This window comes from Lygodium microphyllum, chromosome 20 (assembly GCF_053477565.2).
Source record: "Lygodium microphyllum isolate KBCC chromosome 20, Lygodium_microphyllum_v1.1.10, whole genome shotgun sequence".
Lineage (NCBI taxonomy): Eukaryota > Viridiplantae > Streptophyta > Polypodiopsida > Schizaeales > Lygodiaceae > Lygodium > Lygodium microphyllum.
Genome location: NC_141154.1, coordinates 17377466 through 17402797, shown reverse-complemented (window position 1 = coordinate 17402797; position 25332 = coordinate 17377466).

The following is a 25332-nucleotide window of genomic DNA, read 5'->3' as shown; positions in this document are numbered from 1 at the left end:
GGATGGAGTATTGATTGATGAAGATTGAGATATTATGAAAGCTTATTGAATGGTTTGTGAGATTTTGGAATGATTTGAGAATAAGTTATGAGGTTTTGATGACCTTCTGTAGGTCTTCTGTAGAGCTTCTGTTCTGTTCTGTTCTGTTCTGTACTGTAGCTGTTCTGGTACTGTTCTGTAGACTGTTCTGTATGCTTCTGTATGTGTTCTGATGGATGAGAGTGTAGCTTGGGAAAGTTTTCTAGCCTTGGAAAGAGGTGAATACAAGTGCAAAAGAGCTGGAAGAAGTGGAAGAAGTAGCTGCTGAAGACTCAAGTGAAGACTAGAGTGAAGTGACAGTAGTGAGCTATAAAAGGACACTGTAGTGGCTCTGGTGACTTTTCATATCAGACATACCTCTTTGGAGGGGTATCCACGACCTAAGAAGGATTATTGAGAGTGATTTTTGAGATATTGTAGTGAGGACATGATGTATTATTGATGGAGAGAGAGAGAGAGAGTCAGAGATAGCCAATTCTACTGAAACAGAGTGACTGTATAAGAGAGATTGAGAGAGAAGATTATGAAGATATTGAAGATGAATACTATGTGATGTATTTCCATTCAAAGATGGTGTATTCCTTTGCTTTCTTTGTTCTATTGATGGATTTTATGAAGATATTGAAGAATATGGTTGATTCTATTAAAAACCGTGGGAGATCTACATGATGATGTATGAAGATTTGTTGTGCCTGGTGTTCTTTTCTTCATTGTGATCATATGAACCATGATAAACAAGCTTGTTGATGATTCAAGATAGATTTTCTTGCAAGAGAATTCCCTTTTCCTTGGTGTTCCTCTTAGGGCTCCATGTTTTTGGTGCGCAGCCGGGGAAACTTGCCATCAACAAGCACCAGAAGAGGCTGAAAATGAAGGAAATGGCATTGCCAAGAAGAGAAGAATTCAATGGATGTTTGTAAAGTTCCTTCTTCCACTGAGGAGTTGGAATTTCTCATAATCAAAGCCACTTTCCATAAGAAGTTCATCCCACAATGGCGGAAACACATCACCATCATGATGCATGCTCTATGTGGTGGACAGTTTCCTCTTCCTATTGAAGTAGCAGAAACTTGCATCTTGGTGCCAAACTGTTTGGGAACAAACTGAAGAGCAGAAATAGAGAGAATGACCATCCATGGAAGATTTGGCATTTATTGAAAAGTTTCCAGACAACATCAAGTGGGAGATTGTGAAGAAGCTTCAGGAGTCTTGGTCTGTAGAGGTTCACAAAGACAAGAAGGAAAAAAGTTGGAATTTGTTCATGGACGCTCAACAGCAAGATACATGGGATGCTTGGTGTACTGATAATCTTCTGTTTGTTCAATTAGCAACCCACTGGAAGTTGGTAGACAGAGTGTTTTTCACAACATACACTGTTGAAACCATCAGAAGCTGGCATTACTATGATGATGGCACCACCACAATGCTCAGACGTATGCATTTTGACACCTTCCGAACCGAATACCTTCCCCTGTGTAGTGGCATGAAACCAGAATTCAGGGACGTTGAAAAGAAAGAAGTAGAAGAAATGTTGGCAAGAGAATCCTCCAGAGACTGAAGCCTTTTGTTAACCCTCTGTGGAGCACTAACAACCTAGTGGAGCCAACCCCCTGATGAATGACACAATAAAGAGGCAAGTGTTAGAACGAGTCCAGAGGTACGTGAGAAGAGAGAAAGCAAAAATCAGAACCGAGAACGAGCTCGCAACAAAAGCCGCCTTTGACGCCCTTGCGGAACTCTTTACAGAAGTCTCAATGGCACATCAAGCCCTTCCTCCTGCTGGAGGTCCACTTCCAAGCCAGATCCGTCCTGGAAATATTGATGACAGGCCAGCGAATGTAGTCCCATTGCCAGTTTTTAAGGGAGAGTACAATGAAGACCCCGATCTTCATGTAGCAGAGTTTATGGTAGCATGTGTGGCTAACAATGCCAGAACCCCTGAGCATTGGTTAGCAATATTCCCCGCCACTTTCAAGGGCGCGGCGTATCAGTGGTATGAGAGACAAGCAGTAGGAACTTTTGGCACATGGGACGACCTGAAGTTGGCCTTCCTCACTAAATTCAGGCGTGAAGGTTTTGAAGAGCAGATGAGAGAGGAATTCATGAACCTAAGTCAGTCCTCTGGAGAAAGAGTAGAAGCCTATGTCTCACGAATGGAATCCATCCTGAAGAGATGGACTAACCATAATCTAGATGATGGCATTCAGAAGGGGGTGTTTCTTAGAGGATTACAACCAGAAGTCCGTAAGTTTGTGGAGCTGCAAAGACCAGCCACACTGCAAGCTGCAACAGAAGGAGCAAGACTGTAGGATGAAGTGAAAGCTCGATTAGCGATGAATACAGGAAGAGGAGTCCTACCTCCTCTGATGCCAGGAATGATGTATCCACCAAATGCAGTCCTAGGGACTGTTCCCTACCCCTACCAACAGATGTCCCCGGTATCACAGTACAGTGCACCAAATCCACAGTGGCCACAATCCATGCCTCAAATGGTGGTTCACCCACAACAACAATGGTCCCAACCAATTTCCTCACTACCAAATCAGCAGCAAGAGTGGAATCCTACCAACTGGAGCCAACAGTCAACAGTTCAAACAGGAGCTCTGAATCAGAACCAGAACAAAGACCCCTCTATACCAGCCCAGCCCGTTTATGCAGTGATTACAGAGACTCCTCAAAACCCTCCTGCCAGTACGTCCGGAGGAGAAAGCTTGAAGGATTATTTCTCCAACTCAGTTGCAAACATCAAAAAGGAGTTGATGGATGTGATTACAGAGCAACTACAGACGTTGAAAGTGAATACCGCTAGCATATCCAATGTTGCAGGAGCAGGAAGAGATGTGATGCGGTCAAACACTTGGTGTGGTAAGTGTCATCAAGTAGGCCATCTAGCCACTGAATGTACACGAAAACCAACCATCCCTGGAGCCTTCTGTTCCTACTGTTTGCGGAAGAACCATACCGAGGACATTTGCTCTCTGAAGGAGATGCATGATAGGAGAAGGAAGGAAGAAGACGCAAGATTTAAGTTGCTGGAATCCAAAATGACAACACAAGATATTGGACCCAAGCCTAGATAGCTTGGTCCTAATTTCGGACCCAGAAGATTTCCTTCCCAAAGTTACAGAGGAAGACAGTCCGGCGGTGGTCAGAGATCAGAAGTGGAACGTTACAGATGCGGAGAAAAGGGACACATCTCACCAAATTGTCCAAATCCTCGAAGGTCAGTGGATTACAAGCCCTTATGCAGTCGATGCAAAGGAGAAGGCCACACTGCAAAAGGCTGTCCAAGCCCAGCCCCAGTGAAAAACAGTGCTCTTGATAGTCCATCCAAGACCCAAGAGCCTACCTCCAATTTGGTGGAATTGGAAGTTGCTGCCATCACGCGTGCAAAGCAGAAGGAACCACCTGTCCAGAAACAAAATAACCTTCCAGCCAGAACAGTGAAGTTCAATCTTCCACCAGAAGAACAGAACAGAACAGAGCTTGATAGTGCCGTACAGAGCTCTACAGTGCCATAGAGAGTTACAGAGACAGTTACAGAAATAGGACCAAAGGTCCAGGAGACAGAAGAGGAGGAAGTGCCACAAGTGGCAGAAGAAGTTCCTGTAATTCCTCTGTTGAAAGAAAGAAGAAAAATAAAATGGGTGTTGCCCCATTCCCTAACCGGTTAGAGAAGCCAGTGGATCCTATTAAGGAATACGATCTAGTTAGAGATCTAGATACCTTTAGACCAAACCTCACATTCCGACAATTATTGATGTTGTCATCCAATTGCCAGAAAAGGTTCAAAAGTATACTGACAAGAAGACGTGGTTTAAGGATTGCTCCCTCAATAGCAACAAAGCCCAACAAGGCTTCAGAGCCTATAAAAGAAGTGGATGTGGCTAACGCTTTCCTAGATCTAGGTACTCCAGAGACTGGCGTATGGATAGAAGGTTGCTTTATTTCAAATGCACTGATTGATGGTGGTTCATCAGTAAACATTATGACGGATGTTACAATGAAGGATTTAGGCCTACAAGGTGTGCAACCCACCCAATGGCTCATCAGACTAGCGGATCAGAGTAGAATCAAGCCTTTGGGCATTCTCCCATATGTGAAGACTACAGTGGCTGGAAAAGATTATTGGTTAATCTATCTGGTGGTGAAGCCAAACTCTTATGGTACATCCTATCCTCTATTACTGGGCAGACCATGGCTTTTTGAAGCCCGAGCAAGGACGGATTGGTTCAAAGGAACTTTGACCTTGGGTAGAGGACCCAACAAAGTGGTGCTGAAACTGTATGGTTCTCAAAAAGGACATGGATCCACCTCCTTGGAATTATCTTCTGACTCCCCTAATGAGGCTACGGATGGAACATCAGCAGACAAAGATGCTGTCAAACAGATCCTTCCCAAGAAAACAGTGGCACATTCCTTAACAGTGGATATTGTAAGCCGACTTCTAAAAGATGCAAAGCCATTATCAATGGGTGAATACTTCCTGCCTGAACTAGGAATGACTTCAGAAATCACTTCTGACAGTGAGATAGAAGCATGGATGTACTACTCTCCCTGTTATATGGCCATAGCAGAGACAGAGACAGAGACAGGAGAGGAAACAGAGAATCTGTTATTCTGTTACAGAGCTCCTACAGAAGCAGAAGCAAAAGCAGAAGCAGAAGCAGAAGCAGAGACAGAGACAGAAGAGGTTGGATATGATATGGACAAAGAAGGTTATGAAAATGAGCCAGAAGAATCTATTCCACCTGAAGAGGATACATTTGAGGAAGAAGTTCCAGAAGCATCAGAAACAGACGAGCTCATGCTATGGGACAGAATGGTGATGGTACCATTTGGTCTGGTAAATGGATCTTCTTATATGCACGATCTTTATAAGACATGGGTTAAGAAGAATAAGCCGTCTTTCAGGAGTGGCTCATGCCGTCCTAACCCATCCTTGCCGAAGAAAGATAATGATGATGCACCGTGCCAACAAGCACCAGTCCCACCAACCCAACAGGCATTAGAGGGTCCCTGTTATGTGACGTTCCTGGATGTGTCACCTTCAGAAGAGGAGTCTTCAAGCCAAGAGGTAATTAATTTTGAAAACAAACCCGAAACGGCTCTAATCCCATTCCAACATCTTAAGGAGCAACCTAAGTCTCCACCAAAAAAAGAAGTTGGTTCTAGTGGGACATCAGAAGAGGACACCACTCCCTTGAAGGAGTCGGATCTGTACCCAGAAGCAATCCGTGGGACCTTCATCCGTGAAGTAGAAGGTGAAAGGCAGTTAACCTTTGTGGATGCAGAAGGTACTGAACGTCACTTGAAGGTGGGTAGCAGTCTCCCAGAAGAGGAGTTGTCAACCTTGTACAACTTGTTGAAATAAAATTTGGACGTGTTTGCATGGTCCTACAAAGACCTAAAGGGGATTGATCCCACAATATGTCAACATCATATTGACTTGGAGCCTGATGCCAAGCCAGTACGGCAACAACAAAGGCGAATGAATCCGAATTATTTCACATTGGTGAAAGCGGAGCTGCTGAAGCTTCTGGAAGCCGAGTTCATCTATCCAGTGGCAAATAGTGAATGGGTTTCACCCATCGTGGTTGTACCCAAGAAGAATGGCAAATTGCGAATATGTGTGGATTTTCGAAAGCTTAATTCCAAGACAAAGAAGGATCACTTTCCTATCCCTTTCACAGACCAACTGTTGGACACAATGGCAGGACATGAACTTTATTCTCTTCTGGATGGATTCAGCGGATACAACCAAGTCCAAATCGCAGAAGAAGACCAATCCAAAACAACCTTCACCACAGAATGGGGGACCTACGCTTACCGAGTGATGCCATTTGGACTATGCAATGCCCCTGCTACTTTCCAGCGAGTCATGATGGCCGCATTTCAAAATCATCTGCACGACTTTATTGAGGTATATTTGGATGACTTCTGTGTCTATAGTTTGATCCGTGAACACTAGGAACACTTGGAACAATGCTTTGACCGATGCCGGGAGTATGGGATTTCCCTCAACCCCGACAAATGCATCTTTGGGGTCTCTTCTGGAGTTCTGTTGGGCCACATTGTCTCTGCACAAGGGATATCAACAGACCCTGCATAGATTGAAAAGATCGCAGCTCTGACAGCACCCACCAACCTCAAACAGTTGAGGGGATTCCTAGGCCATGTGGGTTACTACAGAAGGTTTATAGCCCATTTTGCGACAAAGGCAACTTCCTTGCACAAGCTTCTGAGGAAAGATGCAGAGTTTACTCGGACGGAAGAATGTGACAAAGCCTTCCACACTCTGAAGCAGTGTCTGATTGAGGCACCCATTCTGCAACCTCCTGATTGGACGAAAGAGTTCCATGTACACACGGATGCATCAATTGAAGGTTTAGGTGATGTCCTCTGCCAAAAGGGCTCCTCAAAGTTGGATCAACCGATCTATTACGCAAGCCGAAAAGTCACTGATAGGGAACGGAACTATACAGTGACAGAGCTGGAGTGCTTGGCAATGGTGTTTGCCTTGGAAAAGTTTCGCCATTACCTCCTATCTACCCACTTTAAATTTTATGTGGATCATGAGGCCCTGTCCTTCTTGATGAACAAAGCAGATGTGAAAGGACAAATGATGAGATGGCTCCTTTTATTCCAGGAGTTCGACTTTGAGGTGATTACTAAGCCTGGTCGTTCCCATGTTCTGGCTGATCATCTGTCGCGTATCCCACAAACTGCAGACGAGGAGCAGGATGATCCAGACCTCCCTGATGCTTCCCTATTCTTGGTAGAAACTGTAATTCCCTAGTATGCAGACATTGCCAATCTGGTGGCAACCCAACAATACCCTCCTGGTACTTCTAGTCGGGAAAAGAAGAAGCTTATGCTAGAATCAGCCCCCTACACCCTGCTAGGCGGTGCACTGTACAAGAAAGGCAAAGATGAAGTGCTCAGAAGATGTGTTGCAGGAGATGAGATTGGGATTGTTCTGAAGGCTTGCCATGACGAGCCATGTGGAGGTCACTTTGCAGGAGAAGCTACAGCCAGGAAGGCTCTGCTAGCAGGATATTGGTGGCCTACCATTCACAAAGATTCCTATGATTACTATAAAAGATGTGATGCTTGTCAAAGAATGGGGAAACCCACCAAGACAAGTGCCATGCCACTGCAACCTATCCTTCCGTTGAAGCCGTTTGAGAAGTGGGGCATTGACTTCGTAGGTCCGATCGATCCTCCTACCAGAAGGAAACAGAACCGATACATCCTCGTATGTACGGATTATGTTACAAAGTGGTGTGAAGCTAAAGCTCTAAAGCGAGACGATGGTAACAGCGTGGCCGTGTTCATGTATGAGAATATCATCACCCGTTTTGGTAGTCCCTTAGAGCTGGTAAGTGACAGAGGTACTCATTTCCTCAACAAAGTCATGGAAGAATTAACAGAGTTGTATAAGATCCGCCATCGCAAGTCCACTCCCTATTACCCCAGAGCCAACGGCCAAGTCGAAGTCACCAATCGCATCCTCTGCTCGATTCTGACAAGAACGATTGCTGCACATCGTCGTGATTGGGACGATCGACTGACAGAGGCCCTCTGGGCGTACAGAACCTCCCATAAAGCAACAACAGGACAGACACCCTTCCAGTTGGTGTATGGTACAGAAGCTGTTTTTCCTGTTGAATTGGAACTACCCTCTTTGAGAGTGGCTATCAAAGAGCGTTTGGGGGACGATTATTCACTGCAACGCCGTCTCCTGCACTTGGAATGTTTGGACAAAATTCGTAGGATGGCTCTACAGTGCATGGAAGCCACGCAAGCTCGACGCAAGGCTTACCATGATAGCTTCATCAAGCACAAGGAGTTCAAAGAAGGTGATTTGGTCCTAGCATATGATTCACGCTTTGGCAAGTTTCCTGGCAAGCTCCAACAGTGGTGGATGGACCCCTATAAGGTACTTGCCGTCAACCCTAATGGCTCTATCCAAGTGCAGACCGTTGATGCCTCTCATGATCCCTTTCTGATCAATGGATATCGCCTGAAGAAGTACTTCCCTCCTTGGGGATCTTGACAATTACGGACACTTGATCCTTTCCCTCGTTGGCACGACAATTCCCTTGCTCAATTTGAAGAAAAAAAAAAGAAAAAAAGAAAAAAAAAACAAAACATATCGGTCATGGGAGAAAAGGACTTAGGTCCCTGTCATGCCGACCTATTCTCCGAGAAAAGGTGGAAACACCCTCGGGAATAGGGGAAACTAAAAGAAAAGAAAAAGAAAAAAAATAAAAAAAAACAAATCTGTTATGAGAGAAAAGGAAGCAATTCCCTGTCATAGCAGGCCTCGTTCCGAGAAAAGGTAGTAAACACCCTTGGGCGAGAAGCTGGCTGTGGAAAAGGTGGCAACACCCAGCAGTCCAGAAAGTGGTTCATTAATTGATATCCCCAGGATCCAATTCCGAAGCTACCTCCCTTGGTACGCTGTGTCCTGGGTCTCTCTGCAAAGCATCTACTTGTCCTCTAGCAGACGACATGTTCGTATCCAATACAATATTCGATTTGATGGCTACCTCCCTGGGTACGTCTCTTCAACAATTGATGACGCGATCTTCATCAGTCTTTTCCCTTCAAATCAAATGAGAGGTGAGAAGTGTGAATGAAGTGTTGCACGCACGGGATGGGCCTCTCAATGCACAACTCACAATTTGTTCTGTGCACTGCACCATCAGGCTCCCTGGCCTTCCTTCTCGCACCGTATGCCGGCACAAGGAGGGATGCACTATTGCACCATCAAATGCGCACAAGGCATACAATCTTTGCACAAGTGACCGTGAGGATTACATCAATGGGTTTCAGGGCATGGTTGCCCTCCTGTAACTATCAACAGAGAGTGAGACAGAGGGTGGGCTGAGTGTGACTTGAGTTTCTTCAATCAATTACCGAGAGGTGAGAGTGAGGGACGTTACGACACTTGGAGTCAGGTATGTTCCAGTTTCCCTGTGCACCCACGGGATGGGTCTTTACCGTCAACACAAGACACGTCACCCTGTTCTGTCCACCGCACTGTAAGGCTCCCTTGCCTTCCTCCTTGCACTTATGCCAGACGGGTTGGATGCACTAATGCACCATCAACTGTGCACCCTAGCATACTCTTTCTGCACCATTCCCCCCTTGTTGATTCCTCAACCGGGCATGAGATATGGGTTTCCATCATTATTCCTCGAGTGATATTAGTCATGGGGCGAGTGACTGTTCTTTCATTCCATTTGAGTGACTATGAGTTGAGTGTAGTATCCCTCATCGTCGACGAATTTCCTGCGCTTCCTTCCATCAGCTACCTCCCTGGGTACTTCCGCGTGGTACCTGCCATGACGAACGTGTGCCGAGAAGATGCCTTGGTCCCTCCAGCGCCGACAACCACACTGGACGTGCCATCGACACTCAACCTTGCTTCTTAACAAAATGGGCCAAGTTTTTCTAGCCCTCCCACTTTGGTTTCTCAGTGATGTTCATGTTTTAAGTGTGGGGAAGTTAGTGGATGGTCTGTGGCGTGGTCCTAGGTCCCTGTTGCTCGGTTAACCCTATCCGTTAAGGTCTTAAGTGTGGGGACGCGTCCCTACGCGTCTACATTGCAAACCCTTCTGCATATGCCTTACCCTGCTCATGCATGTATGCCATGACTTGCTTTTACCCTACGGGGATCCCTTTCCATCTACCTGGTTATGTTCCACCCACCCTTGGGGCTGTTCCCTTACAGTTTCCCTTCATTCCCTGATTTTGAGGTCCTACTATGTGAATGCGCCCTACGTTCACCGAAGTCCAAATCCAACCTTATAGCCCTGTTCCTCCCGTTGAATTGACCATTTTTCCTTTTTTACCTACCCCTGTTCCGGTGCACGTTTTTTGAGTTCTTAATTTTTGAAGCATTTTGCGCAATTTAGCCGGTTTTCCATGTGAACGCACTTTTCTTGTTTCGGAACCATGCTCTGATGTCATAGCCCTGACAACCACTTTTCCTCTGACATTTTTCCTTTTTACTCCGTGTCATTATGCTCCACGGTTTGTCCAATATTAATTTTCCGGTTTTTTACACATTTTTTGTGCGTATTTTTGATATTTTTCCATGTGAACCTGCCCTGTTTGCATCGGAATTTCCATTTTATTTAATAGCTGTGTCCCTTGTGCCCTCCCCCACCTTTTTCCTTTTTTCTCCATCCTCTTTCGACTTCCAGATTTTTACTTATTATTTTTTTAGTGAGTTTTCGGGCGTCTTTGTGGAGTTTTTCGCATGTGAACCCCTTCTACTTCCACCGAAACTGCGGTTTCATGTGCCAACCATGTGCCACTCCTTCCTACGGACATTTTTCCTTCTTACTGCCTGCCATTCCGGCGAAAGGTTCGTCCGATATTAATTTCCGATCACATTTTCGGGTTTGTTTTTTGGATTTTTCCCATGTGAACGCGTCTTATCTCCATCGTAATTATGTTTTGATGTGATAGGATTGTCGAGCACATCTTTTTGCACAGTTTTCCTTTTTTTTGCACCTCGTTCTGATGCACGGATCTTTCGATATTAATTTTTCATTGCGTTTTTTGGTTCATTTTTTGGGTTTTTTGCATGTGACCGCCCTTTCCCCTCCCAGAACCTCCGTCGCATATTTTTCTTGTTTTTCCCCTGTTGTCCTGCCCACTTTTTGTTTTTACGCTATTTCGTTTTGACGTCCGGATTGGGAGTTATTAATTTTTCTTTCTTTTTACGTGTATGCGCGCGCCGTTTTGCGCGTGCACGCGCCGTTTTTTGATTTTACGTATCTCCACGCACCCCGGTCGTGTCCGCATGACCCGTACCGTCATCCCGGTGCTATTTCAATATCGTCACGGTAATTTTTTTTTTACCCCGCCCCGCGCACGTGCGCGGGACGGGGGTATGCGTCCCTTTCCTTGGGCACCCCCTACCCTACCCTACCCTATCCCACCCCTACCCCTGCCCATCCCCACCCCGCCCATTTTCCCCCACCCCTACCCCTGCCCATCCCCTCCTACCCCTACCCACCCCTCCCCACCCTTCTTTCTCCCCGACCTTCCCTCCCCACCCTAACCACCTTCTCCCTCCCCCTTCCCTGCGTCTCTCTTTCTTCCCTCCTCCTCCCTCTTCTTCCCCCCTTCTCCCGCCGTCACCACCCTGTGGGCCGTCGTCCCTCTGCAGTGCCCCGCCGCCTGGACCGCACCTCCACCCGCCACCTCTCGCGCGGCCTCGTCCACTCGCCGCCCCCACCTCCTCCTCCACCCACCTTCCCCTCTTCTTCCTCCTCCCCCCTTCTCCTGCCGTCACCACCCTGTGGGCCGTCGTCCCTCTGCAGTGCCCCGCCGCCTGGAACGCCGCCTGGACCGCGCCTCTACCCGCCACCTCTCGCGCGGCCTCCTCCACCCGCCGCCCCCACCTCCTCCTCCACCCACCTTCCCCTCTTCTTCCTCCTCCCCCTCCTCCTTCTCCTCCTCCTCCTTCCCCCACCACCTCCCTACCAGGTTAGCCACTAACCTCACGTAGTTAACATTAATCTATGTTTAGTTAAAACTAACCTCGCTTAAGTTCAACTAACCCAACTTTAGTTGGATTAACCCCCATTTAGTTAACTTAACCCCATTCCAATTAACCTACCTAATTGTAGTTAGCAACTAACCTAGCTAGGGTTAAGTTCTAACTAACCTAGCTAGGGTTAAGTTCTAACTAACCTAACTAGGGTTAGATTTTCACTAACCTACCTGTAGTTAGTCTGACTAACCTAACTCAGGTTAGTTCCACCCCCACTAACTAACCCTAGGTTAGTTAGTCTCCCCCTGGTTAGTTAGGACTTGCCTAACTAACTAAATTGACTAACTGACCCTAGACTACCTTAATTGACCTAGCTTACCTAGACTAACTCATACTAACCTAATCAACCCTGACTAACCTGACTAGACCAGATTTGACTTACATGACTTACCCAGACTAACCAGACTTAACTGACTTACTTCTAACTTACTTATCTAATTAACATGATTTATATGATTTAATTAATTTCTCAATTAATTTTCCCATCAAAATAATTTAAAAAATTTCTAAAAATTTCCTTTGCTTTTTGCCGATTTTTGGGAGTTTTTCCGCTAGAAATTACCCACCCTAAAATTTCTGAAAATTACACATTTCCCAATTTATCTCCCAAATTACCAATAAATGTAGAAAATTCGTTTAAAAATAGTCAAAAACTTCTAAAACAATTTCTGAAAAATTCTCAAAAGTTCCCCTCACCCCCCTTGACCATTTTTTCATTTATTTTTCACTTTAAAAAATTATCATACATGGTACCAAAAAAAAAAAACCAACAAACCAACAAACGGAAATTTCCCTTAACACTCTCTATTTTATTTGCATAGACCCCATTGTGGATATTTCCTCCATATTCATGTGTTGTTTATATTAATTTTCCTATTATTATTTTTATTCTTATTTTTAAAAAAACCAACAAACAAACAAACAAAACCAACAAAACACATCCACAACCCATAATCACCACACAAACAAAATAACCAACCATAAATAATCACAAATTTCAAAAATTAAAAAACCAACAATAACTAAATCAACCCACCCACTAAGGTGTTGTGTTTGTTGTTCGTCAGTGATCTTTACTTTTCCTTTACTGGATTCACTTCTTTTGGGAGACTCTTCCGTGCGCATTTCTGCATTACATACACACCCCTTCCAGGTATTTATTTTATGTGTTTTATTTATTTTCATTTCCCCCTTAATCACAAATTAATTGTTAAAATGAACTCTTTATTCACCCACAGTTTCCACGCGCATTCGCGCTATACACACACATACTTTTTAATTAAAATAAACCCGCCGTTCACTTAGCACGCGCTACGTGCGCTACAGAGGCACTTTAATTTTTAATTAAAATGAACCAGCCGTCACATGAGCACGCGCTGGCAAAAAAGCGCTCCACATCACCTTAATTTGTAATCAATGAACTTGCATTTAGAGACCCAGTCGGGTATCGAAGTTCGGGATTCGAATAAAAGCACCGTTTTAACCTCATAATTGGTACTTAAATTTATAATAAGGAACCACCATTTTCTTGCTAAGGTTTATCACCTAATAAAAATTCACCCATTCTTAATAATTTCTTAAAATGAACCCTTCATTAAATTAATTCCCCCTCAGTGCACTTAATTCCCCTTTTTAATGAACCGTTTCGTGGGATGGGTATGCGCAGTCATTAGAGTTATTTTCTTGGTCCAGTCCTGGTTTATCACCGATGTAGTATTGATATGTGTCGGATATGGTATTGTTTTGGTTTACTATCTTTGTTACGGTTACGGGTACGGTATGTAGTTTTTTTCTTTTATTGCCTGTTACGGGGTTCTGGGTGTTTGTCTGATGCATCGCATGAAGCTTTCGGTTGCATATGTCTCAAGGTCATGTCGAATTTTTTTTCTAGGATGTGGTTTGCTTGGGGTTAGTTGGTCGAGTCACGTTTTTTTGTTTGGTTATTCTCTTATCCTTGGTTTTTTGTCTGTTGCTTTGCAGGCATTCTCCTTGATTGTCTGTGTTTGTGGTGTGTGTGTAACCATCTGAATGGCGCCTTCTCATGCTCCTCCCCCTGTCCAGTACGTCCCATTAGTTAGTAGGGATTACTCTTCCCTACTTACTTTTGAGCCTCTCACGAAGGCGGGCCTTGCTGCTTTTGTGGCTACTTCTTTTCCATTGCTTCCAGAGGATCCGTCGTTATGTGATGAGTTCCTGGCCTCTTACAGTAAGAAGACAGGATTAGTCCAAGGCATTTCTATGACTTTGACACCTCGAGGCTTAGGGAAGGCTCTGTCTCTACCCTTTAAAGGTGAACTTTTTGTGACCACTCGTCAGCTTTTCTCTAATGAAGAGATTCTAAAGCTGTTGCAAAAGCAGACAAGGGAAATGTTGGATGTTAAGAAGGTGATCAACTCTTCAAGAGTTTCCTTTTCTATGATCACTGATCTCGTATGGAAGATGATCTGTCAGTTTCTCCAGGACAGGTTTATGCCTGCCAAAACACCATCCCAGTACTTGTCCAAAGAGCTTTTTACAGCTTCCAGGATGGTGTTGAAAGGAGTTGCTATTGATTGGAGCACTTACCTCCTCACTAAAATGGATCAGCATTTTGTTAAAGTCACCAGGGGTAATGTTACCAATGTCACATATGGATCATATTTGTCTGCCTTCTTGACCTATTCAGGTTTACAGAAGACTATGCCTCCACCTCCTCCATCAGATCCATTACCTCCTCCTCCACCTTCAGATGAGTCAGAACCCATTGACATAGAGGATGATGATTCTCCGCCTCCCCTGGTCATACAGCGCAAACGCTTGAAGAGGGTAGCGGATAAAGCTCCTTCAGTACTTCCTTCAATGCCCATTCCTGCTACTTCTGGCAGTGAACTTCCTGGGTTTCTCACTTGTAATAACCTGTTCAAAGCACATCAAGAAGGATCATTGGACATATCAGTTCCCTCCCTGAACAATCTAGTCTCAGGAGATGCGATTCCTTTCCTCTGTAAAGATATTCAAAGTTCCATTTAGTTGTCAGTGACAGCCTGTGTTCAACAGCTATACGCGTCCTTTTATGAAGAGCTCATGCAGTCTAAGGACTAGTTGCATAAGGCAACATCCGAGTTAGCTTCTGTTAAGGATACCCTAGCAGATTTATTTAAGCAAATGGAACAAGAAACCCAACTAGTTGCCACCCAAAGCGATGAGATTTCTTCTTTGAAGACCCAGTTACTCGAGGCTCAATCCCGGGTTACTAGCCTTTCAGAAGAGAAGGAGAGGATGTCCAGAGAAGCGAAGGAGTTCCAAGCTATCTTAGATGACAAACTTTCAGCTTTACAGATTGCTCACGACACAGTGGCATCCCACGCCTCCCAAATCAAGCAATTGCAAGATCAACTTGCAAAGTCCCGCTCTGTTCCTCCAAGCCCTCATGTTCCATTGATTCCTTCTCTTTCACAGCAGGACTTGGCTGCTCTTCAAAGACAGGCTACTTTGTGCCCTCTCTTCCAAGATAAAGTGGAAAGATTGCAGTCCAGAATGGACTTGTTATGGTCTACCTTTGAGCAGTTTCAGGAATCTGTTTTACCAGACCATTCTTTCTTTGTCCACTACCACTTACAGAAGTTGGTCTTCTATATGAAGCTTTCCACGATGGATTTATCTCTTCCAGAGGATGGCTGGAGTGGGGCTTGGTCTGCTGAGTTGTTGACAGAGGTCGTCAGAATGGTGTTTGAAGATTTTGTCACGCCAGACACCATGTTGATGTCGTACATGTATCTACGGGGAGATTTGTTAATTCCAAATGAGGTGGATATGGCATGGTATGTGGGGGATGTGGTCTTACTGGCTGTTTTGTATATTAATCATTTGGAGTTGCGCATAGCTAACATGTTCCAAAGTTATTCCTCCAAAGTAGCTAATTGTCATGATAATTCGTGGCATCCCATGATTGATTCGGTGGTCCTAAATCAAAGACAAAACACAGCTCCTACCTTTGCCCAGAGTACTAATCAACTGAGGATGGATCTCTTAGCCTATCTTTCAAAACATAATCCATTTGATGCTACCTTCTTTGATGCCTATCATAGACGATCTCTCTTAGGACCTTCTGTTCCTACCCTCCTCTCTTACCAACAAATGGCTCACCGCTATGCTATATATCTTTCCCTTTGTCAATGTAATTCCACCATTATTTTATCCCTTCTTTTCCAACCTTCATCTTTCCCTCAAATTCCCATTTTTACATATTGTTCCTTTATTGAGGATAGGGTATTTTCCCCTTCTCCGCCCTGTCCTTCTCCCTCCATTAATGTACCCTCCACATTTCCTATTTATCAGTTAACACCCTTCCTTAGTGATTCCTTACAAATTTCTGCCACTCCTTCTTTAACCTTTTCTTCTTTTTATGATTTTTCCTATCCTTCCCTTCATCCACTCTTCCTTATTCCACTACCCTCTCCTAACACTTCCATATCTCAACCACCTCAGTTGGTTAGTGACTGTGACGGGTTTGATAATCAGATTTCCAGAAGAAGGGGATGGAGTTCGGATGATTGCCTTACAGGACCGCAGATCAATTGGCCAGTAATTCCAGGAGAATGGACAGCTTCCAGTCAAGCTTATCAGAACTATGTTCATTTTGCTCAGCAGTATTCACAGTCTATAGATCCCTCAGTGAGATTAACTGCTCACTTTGCTTGGTACCTGGCGTATATGCATAGGCACTCTCATAATGATTCCAAGCCTATTCCAAAGTTGTGCATGAATGTCAATGTGAGCATTGATTCCCAACAGCTGGATATATTGTATTTTCATGCCCTCTATTTGCCTAGCAGATACCTGGTCCTGTTGGAAAGGATGTGCTGTCTCCAATTTTTTCAAAATCCTCCTAAAAACTTTGCAGATGAATCCTTGTCTATGGATTGTTTCCGACAACATCAATCTTTTAAGAGGGATCATCTTCATTGATACCTTCCCAATGTATAGTGGAAGCTTTTTAATGAAAATCTCTCTTTTTGGAGGAGTCATTCAGATGGTTGTGTTGTGTATTAGTGTTTGTGTTGTGAGTTCATTTATGTCATACAAACGTGGTGGTTTCCTATTGGATTTCGTGTACGAGCTACATTTTGGAGATTTGTGGTGATGGGGTCGTGGTTGGAGAATTGAAGCTGATGCTGATGAAGAAGAAGCAAACTTTTCTATCCTTTACAAATTTGTTGTGATTTTTAGTTTACTAAGCGGTGTTAATGTATAAAGGGTTTTCCTTTCTTTGTATTTTTATATCAGAAACAGGTTATAAGTTGGGGTCATGGTGGATGGATTCTTTTTTAGGAGATATTGACGATCAAAGTTGAGCTTTTCCCTGAACTTGTATTCCCTTTTTCCTGGGTCGCGAGGACGCTTCCTTATTAAGTGTGGGGATATGTTGAGTGTTGAAATGACTTGTTTTTTGGCTGATTTTTGTTGTTTTTGAGAGCTGAATGGTTGATTTTATGAGATGATTGATTGATTTGGAAGTGGTTTGAGAGTGTTTTGGATGATAATGATGGTGTTTTGGAAGTTCATGATGTTTGTTGGTGGTTCTGTGATGTTCTGATAGGTTCTGATTGGTTTTGTATACCTTCTGTTTTGCTCTGTTTTGCTCTGTTTTGTTCTAATTGTCTTCTGTAAGGAGGGATGGAGTATTGATTGATGAAGATTGAGATATTATGAAAGCTTATTGAATGGTTTGTGAGAGTTTGGAATGATTTGAGAATAAGTTATGAGGTTTTGATGACCTTCTGTAGGTCTTCTGTAGAGCTTCTGTTCTGTTCTGTACTGTAGCTGTTCTGGTACTGTTCTGTAGACTATTGTGCATGCTTCTGTATGTGTTCTGATGGATGAGAGTGTAGCTTGGGAAAGTTTTCTAGCCTTGGAAAGAGGTGAATACAAGTGCAAAAGAGCTGGAAGAAGTAGCTGCTGAAGACTCAAGTGAAGACTAGAGTGAAGTGACAGTAGTGAGCTATGAAAGGACACTGTAGTGGCTCTGGTGACTTTTCATATCAGACATACCTCTTTGGAGGGGTATCCACGACCTAAGAAGGATTATTGAGAGTGATTTTTGAGAGATTGTAGTGAGGACATGATGTATTATTGATGGAGAGAGAGAGAGAGAGTCAGAGATAGCCAATTCTACTGAAACAAAGTGACTGTATAAGAGAGATTGAGAGAGAAGATTATGAAGATATTGAAGATGAATACTATGTGATGTATTTCCATCCAAAGATGGTGTATTCCTTTGCTTTCTTTGTTCTATTGATGGATTTTATGAAGATATTGAAGAATATGGTTGATTCTATTAAAAACCGTGGGAGATCTACATGATGTTGTATGAAGATTTGTTGTGCCTGGTGTTCTTTTCTTCATTGTGATCATATGAACCATGATAAACAAGCTTGTTGATGATACAAGATAGATTTTCTTGCAAGAGAATTCCCTTTTCCTTGGTGTTCCTCTTGGGGCTCCATGTTCAGTTAAGTCTGGTTAGTCTGGGTAAGTCATGTAAGTCAAATCTGGTCTAGTCAGGTTAGTCAGGGTGGATTAGGTTAGTGTGAGTTAGTCTAGGTAAGCTAGGTCAATTAAGGTAGTCTAGGGTCAGTTAGTCAATTTAGTTAGTTAGGCAAGTCCTAACTAACCAGGGGGAGACTAACTAACCTAGGGTTAGTTAGTGGGGGTGGAACTAACCTGAGTTAGGTTAGTCAGACTAACTACAGGTAGGTTAGTGAAAATCTAACCCTAGTTAGGTTAGTTAGAACTTAACCCTAGCTAGGTTAGTGGGATCCTAACTCGAGTTAGGTTAGTTGCTAACTACAATTAGGTAGGTTAATTGGAATGGGGTTAAGTTAACTAAATGGGGGTTAATCCAACTAAAGTTGGGTTAGTTGAACTTAAGCGAGGTTAGTTTAACTAAAGCTAGGTTAGTTTTAACTAAACATAGATTAGTGTTAACTACGTGAGGTTAGTGGCTAACCTGGTAGGGAGGTGGTGGGGGAAGGAGGAGGAGGAGAAGGAGGAGGGGGAGGAGGAAGAAGAGGGGAAGGTGGGTGGAGGAGGAGGTGGGGGCGGCGGGTGGAGGAGGCCGCGCGAGAGGTGGCGGGTGGAGGCGCGGTCCAGGCGGCGTTCCAGGCGGTAGGGCACTGCAGAGGGACGATGGCCCACAGGGTGATGACGGCGGGAGAAGGGGGGAAGAAGAGGGAGGAGGAGGGAAGAAAGAGAGACGCAGGGAAGGGGGAGGGAGAAGGTGGTTAGGGTGGGGAGGGAAGGTCGGGGAGAAAGAAGGGTGGGGAGGGGTGGGTAGGGGTAGGAGGGGATGGGCAGGGGTAGGGGGGATGGGCAGGGGTAGGGGTGGGGGAAAATGGGCGGGGTGGGGATGGGCAGGGGTAGGGGTGGGATAGAGTAGGGGGTGCCCAAGGAAGGGGACGCGTACCCCCGTCCCGCGCACGTGCGCGGGGCGGGGTAAAAAAATTTGCCGTGATGGGATTGAAATGGCACCGGGATGACGGTACGGGTCATGCAGACACGACCGGGGCACGTGGAGATGCGTAAAATCGAAAAAGGGCGCGTGCACGAGCAAAACGGGAGTGCGCATACACTTAAAAAGAAAGAAAAATTAATAACTCCCAATCCGGACGTCAAAACGAAATAGCGTAAAAACAAAAAGTGGGTAGGACGACAGGGGAAAAACAAGAAAAATATGCGACGGAGGTTCCGGGGGGGGGAAAGGGCGGTCACATGCAAAAAACCCAAAAAACGAACCAAAAAACGCAATGAAAAATTAATATCGAAAGATCCGTGTATTGGAACGAGGTGCAAAAAAAAGAAAAACTGTGCAGAAAGACGTGCTCGACAATCCTATCACATCAAAACAGAATTCCGACTGAGATAAGATGCGTTCACGTGGGAAAAACCCAAAAAACAAACCTGAAAATGGGATCGGAAATTAATATTGGACGAACCATTCGCCGGAATGACATGCAGTAGAAGGAAAAAGGTCCGTAGGAAGGAGTGGCACATGGTTGGCACATGAAACCGCAGTTTCGGTGGAAGTAGGAGGGGTTCACATGCGAAAAACTCCAAAAAGACGCTCGAAAACTCACTAAAAAATTAATAAGTAAAAATCCGGAAGTCGAAAGAGGATGGAGGAAAAAGGAAAAAGGTGGGGGAAGGCACAGGGGACACAGCTATCAAATCAAATGGGAATTCCAATGCAAACAGGGCAGGTTCACATGGAAAAATATCAAAAATACGCACGAAAAATGTGTAAAAAACCGAAAAATTAATATTGGACAAACCGTGGAGCAGAATGACATGGAGTAAAAAGGAAAAATGGCAGGGGAAAAGTGGTTGTCAGGGCTATGACATCAGAGCATGGTTTCGAAACAAGAAACGCACGTTCACATGGAAAACCGGCTAAATTGCGCAAAATGCTTCAAAAATTAATAACTCAAAAACCGTGCACCGGAACAAGGGTAGGTAAAAAAGGAAAAATGGTCAGTTCAACGGGAGGAACGGGGCTATAAGGTTGGATTTGGACTTCGGTGAACGTAGGGTGCATTCACATAGTAGGACCTCAAAATCAGGGAATGAAGGGAAACTGTAAGGGAACAGACCCAAGGGTGGGTGGAACATAACCGGGTAGATGGAAAGGGATCCCCATAGGGTAAAAGCAAGTCATGGCTACATGCATGAGCAGGGTAAGGCATATGCAGAAGGGTCTGCAATGTAGACGTGTAGGGACGCATCCCCACACTTAAGACCTTAACGAATAGGGTTAACCGAGCAACAGGGACCTACGACCACGCCACAGACCATCCACTAACTTCCCCACACTTAAAATATGAACATCACTGAGAAACCAAAGTGGGAGGGCTAGGAAACTTGGCCCATTTTGTCAAGAAGCAAGGTTGAGTGTCGATGGCACGTCCAGTGTGGTTGTCGGCGCTGGAGGGACCAAGGCATCTTCTCGACACACATTCGTCATGGCAGGTACCACGCGGCAGCACCCAGGGAGGTAGCTGATGGAAGGAAGCGCAGGAAATCCGTCGATGATGAGGGATACTACACTCAACTCACAGTCACTCAAATGGAATGAAAGAACAGTCACTCGCCCCATGACTAATATCACTCGAGGAATAATGATGGAAACCCATATCTCATGCCCGGTTGAGGAATCAACAAGGGGGGAATGGTGCAGAAAGAGTATGCCAGGGTGCACAGTTGATGGTGCATTAGTGCATCCAACCCGTCTGGCATAAGTGCAAGGAGGAAGGCAAGGGAGCCTTACAGTGCGGTGGACAGAACAGGGTGACGTGTCTTGTGTTGACGGTAAAGACCTATCCCGTGGGTGCACAGGGAAACTGGAACATACCTGACTCCAAGTGTCATAACGTCCCTCACTCTCACCTCTCGGTAATTGATTGAAGAAACTCCAGTCACACTCAGCCCACCCTCTGTCTCACTCTCTGTTTATAGTTACAGGAGGGCAACCATGCCCTGAAACCCATTGATGTAATCCTCACGGTCACTTGTGCAAAGATTGTATGCCTTGTGCGCATTTGATGGTGCAACAGTGCATCCCTCCTTGTGCCGGCATACGGTGCGAGAAGGAAGGCCAAGGAGCCTTATGGTGTAGTGCACAGAACAAATTGTGCGTTGTGCATTGAGAGGCCCATCCCATGCGTGCAACACTTCATTCACACTTCTCACCTCTCATTTGATTTGAAGGGAAAAGACTGGTCTCTCAACCCACCCTCTGTCTCACTCGTTGTTGATAGTTATAGAGGGCAACCCATACTCACTTCCCCGTCCGGTTAGGATGAAAGCTCACATCACTCGATTGTTTGTCGATGAAGATTGCGTCATCAATTATTGAAGAGGCGTACCCAGGGAGGTAGCCATCAAATCGAATATTGTATTGGATAGGAACATGTCGTCTGCTAGAGGACAAGTAGACGCTTTGCAGAGAGACCCAGGACACAGCGTACCAAGGGAGGTAGCTTCGAAATTGGATCCTAGGGATATCAATTAATGAATCCACTTTCTGGACTGCTGGGTGTTACCACCTTTTCCACAGCCAGCTTCCCGCCCAAGGGTGTTGACCACCTTTTCTTGGAACGAGGCCTGCTATGACAGGGAATTGCTTCCTTTTCTCTCATAACAGATTTGTTTTTTTTTCTTTTCTTTTTCTTGTTTTCCCCTATTCCCGAGGGTGTTTCCACCTTTTCTTTGGAGAATAGGTCGGCATGACAGGGACCTAAGTCCTTTTCTCCCATCACCGATATGTTTTGTTTTGTTTTGTTTTTTTTTCTTCAAATTGAGCAAGGGAATAGTGGAAAGACCATGTGTCAAGACCAACCTCGCCATTGTCGCTGATGGAAAATAGAGGATAAGAGATCAAGGCTAGAAGGGGGATTTGAGGGAACAGAGGGTTGCGTCCACTTCATCAGGACTGACTGAAGAATGGCTATCAAAAATAGCATCATAAGAAGTACAGTGCCGCGCCAACGAGGGAAAGGATCAAGTGTCCGTAATTGTCAAGATCCCCAAGGAGGGAAGTACTTCTTCAGGCGATATCCATTGATCAGAAAGGGATCATCAGAGGCATCAACGGTCTGCACTTGGACAGAGCCATTAGGGTTGACGGCAAGTACCTTATAGGGGCCCATCCACCGCTGTTGGAGCTTGCCAGGAAACTTGCCAAAGTGTGAATCATAGGCTAGGACCAAATCACCTTCTTTGAACTCCTTGTGCTTGATGAAGCTATCATGGTAAGCCTTGCGTCGAGCTTGCATGGCTTCCATGCACTGTAGAGCCATCCTACGAATTTTGTCCAAACATTCCAAGTGCAGGAGACGGCGTTGCAGTGAATCATCGTCCCCCAAACGCTCTTTGATAGTCACTCTCAAAGAGGGTAGTTTCAATTCAACAGGAAAAACAGCTTCTGTACCATACACCAGCTGGAAGGGTGTCTGTCCTGTTGTTGCTTTATGGGAGGTTCTGTACGCCCAGAGGGCCTCTGTAAGTCGATCGTCCCAATCACGACGATGTGCAGCAATCGTTCTTGTCAGAATCGAGCAAAGGATGCGATTGATGACTTCGACTTGGACGTTGGCTCTGGGGTAATAGGGAGTGGACTTGTGATGGCAGATCTTATACAACTCTGTTAATTCTTCCATGACTTTGTTGAGGAAATGAGTACCTCTGTCACTTACTAGCTCTAAGGGACTACCAAAACGGGTGATGATATTCTCATACATGAATAGGGCCACGCTGTTACCATCGTCCCGCTTTAGAGCTTTAGCTTCACACCACTTTGTAACATAATCCGTACATACGAGGATGTATCAGTTCTATTTCCTTCTGGTAGGAGGATCGATCGGACCTATGAAGTCAATGCCCCACTTCTCAAATGGCTTCAACGGAAGGATAGGTTGCAGTGGCATGGCACTTGTCTTGGTGGGTTTCCCCATTCTTTGACAAGCATCACATCTTTTACAGTAATCATAGGAATCTTTGTGAATGGTAGGCCACCAATATCCTGCTAGCAGAGCCTTCCGGGCTGTAGCTTCTCCTGCAAAGTGACCTCCACATGGCTCATCATGGCAAGCCTTCAGAACAATCCCAATCTCATCTCCTGCAACACATCTTCTGAGCACTTCATCTTTGCCTTTCTTGTATAGTGCACCGCGTAGCAGGGTGTAGGGGGCTGATTCTAGCATAAGCTTCTTCTTTTCCCGACTAGAAGTACCAGGAGGGTATTGTTGGGTTGCCAGCAGATTGGCAATGTCTGCATACCAGGGAGTTACAGTTTCTACCAAGAATAGGGAAGCATCAGGGAGGTCTGGATCATCCTGCTCCTCGTTTGTAGTTTGTGGGATACGCGACAGATGATCAGCCAGAACATGGGAACGACCAGGCTTAGTAATCACCTCGAAGTCGAACTCCTGGAATAAAAGGAGCCATCTCATCATTCGTCCTTTCACATATGCTTTGTTCATCAAGAAGGACAGGGCCTCATGATCCACATAAAATTTAAAGTGGGTAGATAGGAGGTAATGGCGAAACTTCTCTAGGGCAAACACAATTGCCAAGCACTCCAGCTCTGTCATTGTGTAGTTCCGTTCCCTATCAGTGACTTTCCGGCTTGCATAATAGATTGGTTGATCCAACTTCGAGGAGCCCTTCTGGCAGAGGACAGCACCTAAACCTTCAATTGATGCATCAGTGTGTACATGGAACTCTTTCGTCCAATCAGGAGGTTGCAGAATGGGTGCCTCTATCAGACACTGCTTCAGAGTGTGGAAGGCTTTGTCACATTCTTCCGTTCAAGTAAACTCTGCATCTTTCCTCAGAAGCTTGTGCAAGGAAGTTGCCTTTGTCGCAAAATGGGCTATAAACCTTCTGTAGTAACCCACATGGCCTAGGAATCCCCTCAACTGTTTAAGGTTGGTGGGTGCTGTCAGAGCTGCGATCTTTTCAATCTTTGTAGGGTCTGTTGATATCCCTTGTGCAGAGACAATGTGGCCCAACATAACTCCAGAAGAAACCCCAAAGATGCATTTGTCGGGTTGAGGGAAATCCCATACTCCCAGCATCGGTCAAAGCATTGTTCCAGGTGTTCCCAGTGTTCACGGATCAAACTATAGACACAGAAGTCATCTAAATATACCTCAATGAAGTCGTGTAGATGATTCTGGAATGCGGTCATCATGACTCGTTGGAAAGTAGTAGGGGCATTGCAGAGTCCAAACGGCATCACTCGGTAAGCGTAGGTCCCCCATTCTGTGGTAAAGGTTGTTTTGGATTGGTCTTCTTCTGCGATTTGGACTTGGTTGTATCCACTGAATCCATCCAGAAGGAAATAAAGTTCATGTCCTGCCACTGTGTCGAACAGTTGGTCTGTGAAAGGGATAGGAAAGTGATCCTTCTTCATCTTGGAATTAAGCTTTCGGAAATCCACACATATTTGCAATTCGCCATTCTTCTTGGGTACCACCACAATGGGTGAAACCCATTCACTATTTGCCACTGGATAGATGAACTCGGCTTCCAAAAGTTTCAGCAGCTCTGCTTTCACCAATGTGGAATAATTCGGGTTCATTCGCCTCTGTCGTTGCCGTACTGGCTTGGCATCAGGCTCCAAGTCAATATGATGTTGACATATTGTGGGATCAATCCCCTTTAGGTCTTTGTAGGACCATGCAAACACGTCCAAATTTTCTTTCAACAAGTTGTACAAGGTTGACAACTCCTCTTCTGGGAGGCTACTACCCACCTTCAAGTGGCGTTCAGTGCCTTCTGCATCCACAAAGGTTAACTGCCTTTCACCTTCTACTTCACAGATCAAAGTCCCGCGGATTGCTTCTGGATACAGATCCGACTCCTTCAAGGGAGTGGTGTCCTCTTCTGATGTCCCACTAGAACCAATTTCTTCTTTTGGTGGAGACTTAGGTTGCTCCTTAAGATGTTGGAATGGGATTAGAGCCGTTTCGGGTTTGGTTTCAAAATTAATTACCTCTTGGCTTGAAGACTCCTCTTCTGAAGGTGACACATCCAGGAACGTCACATAACAGGGACCCTCTGATGCCTGTTGGGTTGGTGGGACTGGTGCTTGTTGGCACGGTGCATCATCATTATCTTTCTTCGGCAAGGATGGGTTAGGACGGCATGAGCCACTCCTGAAAGACGGCTTATTCTTC